We start from the raw sequence: 4133 nt of genomic DNA on the forward strand, positions 1-4133 counted from the left end.
AAAAAAAAAAAAAAAAAAAACTTCGGGATCTTTGACCTGATGATACCTCTCCTCCTGAGAAGCTCCCCTGCCCCCTCCACTAACAGGAAGACTTGCTTTAAAAAAAAAAAAATTTTTTTTCCAGTAAGAAAAAAATGAAACTCTTTTACACTACAGATACTACATTTGGAAAGCTAGCATACTCTCTCTCCCCCAATATGTGGATAATTTTTAGTCTGAAGTTCTGGCAAGAAGGACTTGGATTTACATTTGAGCACTGCGTAACAACTGCCTTAGAATGGATATTTAAGCCAATAGAAACAGAAATGACAACTTGGGAGGAAAGCATAGACAAAGGAGTAAGAACAGGGCCCAATAATATGCCATCCCTGTAGTCACTCATCAATTCTTCAGGCATAAGGCAGATGCAAGGGGCTGTGAGAAGCCAAATACTCCTGTGAGAGAAATCTGATTTTCCCAAGACAGATGAGAAGCGGGAGGCAGCAATCAGGTCATATGGATACTGGTGCTTCCTATGTGCCAGGTGCTGCTTCCAAGCGCTTTACACATATTAATTCTAGAACCTTCACAACATCCGCCTCACAAGATGGATACTGCCATCATCTCTGCTTCACATGAGGAAATCAAGGCACCAAAATGCATAGTTGCTAAATGATGGAGCAAGGATTCAAATTCAGGTAGCCTGGCTCCAAGAGTCCATGCCTCTAATATAACTTAAGAAAAGATGAGTCATTATATTAAAGAGACCAAAATCTTAAGCAAAGTTTTAAGTACATTGCCTGACACAAAAGAAATTATAATATATGCCAAATTATAATATATGCCAATATATGCTAATATGCAATATATGCCAATAATATACACTATAAACCAATGGCCACAGCTTAGGGGTCAACCCCACTGTGGGACTGAAAACAATCTACAGTATTAAAAATACCAAGTGAGAAAGACTTGAGCCAGTATGAAAAATGTTTTAAGATACATGTGTATATATACCACTAGCCTTCTTTGTAGGTATCAGAGGTTCTTCTTAAACCCGAGAAAAAAATTAATGCCTCTGAATAACTCTGAAGATGTAACAGGAGTTCCAAGGAGCTTAATTATTCAGGGAGAGGCCAATACGACCTGACTCTCTAATTACATTTTTGTGGCAACTGGAACCACTAGAAAATCAGGGCTTTTCTGACTCTGATGTCCTGAGAGGTCCAGGACTGTACAAGTGACTTATGGTTCCCAACTCAAGCATGAGTCAAGATCTCTAACTGATGAAACTATGACTCTTCTCAAAGGTTATCGAAAATGCTATCAATTGAATTGTTCTCCCATTTCTCTTGGACCTCTGGCTTCTGATTCTGCCAACTGTGGCCTACTAGAAAGAGATGTGGGGTCAAACCACTTTGGTCCAAGTTGTAGTTATAAGCTAGGTTACTTTGGTTCCTGTATTTATAAAACAATCCTATTACCACATCACCCTAAGACTGGGCAGCAACACCAAACAACTTATTTCAAATCCTACTCCAATTTAAAAGCAGTATACAAGAGTTACTGTTTTGCCAAAACTGACTCAAGTACAAGCAAGCCTCCTGAAATCTGTCTTCTCATTTACCACATGACTCCTAACAGGTGCCTAAATGCTGAGGAGATGAGGAACAATGAAATAAGCAAGGCAGAAGTTTCTTCCCAGATGGACAAAACCTCCTCTATCCACTCATCTCTCTACAATTCCCAGTGTAAATATAGAGAATCAAAACAGAATGCCACAGCTAGGTCCAAAAGTCCATGTGTATACCTGAAGAAAGGACAAATAAATATGGAAAAAACCTAACCACATTTCAGCTAACATCTTTCAAAGTATGGTAGGACAGTGACTTAAATTTAGAGTCAGACAAGTTCAGAATAGCTATAGAAAAGTATTAGAATACCTAGATTAATAAACTGTATACAATCTTGGAACCAATAAATAAGTGACTGTCTAATCTAATGTCCACCCAACCCTACCACTAATCAAAGACCTCTAAACTTTTCTATTCTGATGTTAATATGCCCATTCCTAAACACAAACACACCACACCTCTTTAAAATACAGTACTTAGAACTCAACTTCTTGCATAAGAGTATGGGGTTTACAGTTTCTAAGTCTCTCAGGTACTGGTGGTGGAAAGAGAAAAAACAAAACATCCCTATGGAGCTGGAGGGATATGGGCTGAGAAAACTCATCCTTTCTGTATTAACAACAGAGCAAACAGGGTAAAGGTAACTTAAGATTCCTGGAAGGTTGCATAGTGTTTAAGTAGACAAGAAGAGAAAGCCCAGAGGGAGAAGACACCAAAATTCAGAAATAATAAGTATAGACACCACAAAAAGGCCTAATGATAACTTTTGCTGGGTTATAAGCAAGTTTTATATAAGCAGTTCCATTGAAATTCATCATTTTTGTTCATAGTTCTTAGGTTTCTAAAAGCCACTCTTAGAAGTGCTGCTTCCTGGCCCAACTGCTTATCAACTGGAGAATGAAGATTTCTATCTACAGATAGAAATCTTCATTCTCCAGTTATATATATATAGATATATATCTATAGATATAGATATATATCTCCATTCTCCAGTTATATACAGATATATCTATCTATCTATCTATCTATCTATCTATTACTACTCAGCCACAAAGAATGAGAAACTACAAACATTTATAGCTAAATGGATGCACAATGTGGCCATACTCTTTGTTTTTTTTGGTTTTTTGGTACTGGAGATCAAACTCAGGTCCTTGTGCTTGCGAGGCAGGCAGTGGCACCACTGAACTAAATCCCCGGTTGTGGCCATACTCTGAAATAAATAGGACATATGTGTGTAAATACCGAATACTTTCTCTGGTGTGAGAAACTGAAAGTGTAAATAAGGATCAAAATGTATAACAGATAATGTGAAACAGGAAGAAAAAGGGCCAAAGTGGAAGGGAATGTGGGACGGGTGGGGGAAAAGAATAAATATGAGAAAAGAGAAAAATGGAAACAGTCTTTGTAAATAGGGAGAGGTTCAGGGGTTGAAGGGAAATAAGAACCAAGATATAACACATAAGTTATAAATTCCCAACGATGAATGTCATCATACTATATATCTAAAAATGTACCAATAAACTTAATGAAAAAAAAAAGCAAAAAGAAGTGCTGCTTCTAATCAAGCAAAGAGTAAAGGATTAGCTCAAAGGCTATTTCAGGCATGACATCCATATTTTCTATATTCAAATCACAACTTAGTCTGGGAAATGATTTATAAAATTTTACTAGGGGCTACTGCCAAATGGTTAGCATTTCAGGACTGCTTGAGATGGAATAACCCAAATTAGGATTTGTCCTGAAGAGAGTACCTAACACTTCATACACAGTATGAATAAATTCAAGATTCTTAGCCCAAACTGGGAAGGACATTCACGAGATGAGTTCTAGTTCTATTGCTGGGTTAAACTGAAAACCATTAATGGCGACTGATGGCAGAGCAGCTAACACAGCCATATTCTCTTCCCCTCTGCATGGCTACTTGTAAGACTTGAATAGGCTAAAGTGACTCCATGCTAATAGGCCAGACTGTGCTTCTTCATATGCTAATTGCTACCTTGGTTAACAGCCCGCCCAGGGGCAAATGGTTTGACAAAAGGTGACCCTAGAACATTTCCTGCATAAGATAAGCAATGAGTTTGCAGTCTTGTTCTGTGAATTCCCTGACTCTTTGTTTAGAAAAACCTTATAAAAAGTACCTCAGCCCCTGAGCAGTTGCCTCTCTGAGCCACCTGGCTCCGGGAGTGCCGTCTGGCCAGACTAATAAAGGTCTTTTACCATCTAGGCTGGTGTGTTCCTTCCTGGGTTTCTCGGTTCTCTGTTGTGTTCCCGGAGCCTCGCTGGGTGTTAGGGCCCAGCATCGTGGAGGCCTTTCGGCTGTTCATGCTCCGTGGAGTGGAAGTGAGACTTTAGGTCTTACATATTGGAGGCCCCAGCGAGATACCCAGGCGGGAACTGTAAATCCGGCCGAGAGTCTCTTTTGCTGGATCCAGCAGGAGATTCTCAGACACAGACCTTTGAAAGCCTCCGGAGGTAAGCTTTGTGCTGGCGGTTGCAACTGTCTTGTTTGTCAGGATC

General features: G+C 39.4%; 1 protein-coding gene across 5 annotated transcripts in view; it reads right to left on the bottom strand.

Moving 5' to 3' along the window:
- The window catches only part of Riox2 (ribosomal oxygenase 2), a 22268-nt gene that overhangs the window by 12116 nt on the left and 6019 nt on the right, over positions 1–4133 (bottom strand). The gene's annotated exons all lie outside the window — the stretch shown is intronic.

The sequence above is a fragment of the Fukomys damarensis genome, unplaced genomic scaffold, assembly GCF_012274545.1.
Source record: "Fukomys damarensis isolate Sample0158 unplaced genomic scaffold, DMR_v1.0_HiC HiC_scaffold_24, whole genome shotgun sequence".
In the NCBI taxonomy this organism is placed as follows: Eukaryota; Metazoa; Chordata; class Mammalia; order Rodentia; family Bathyergidae; genus Fukomys; species Fukomys damarensis.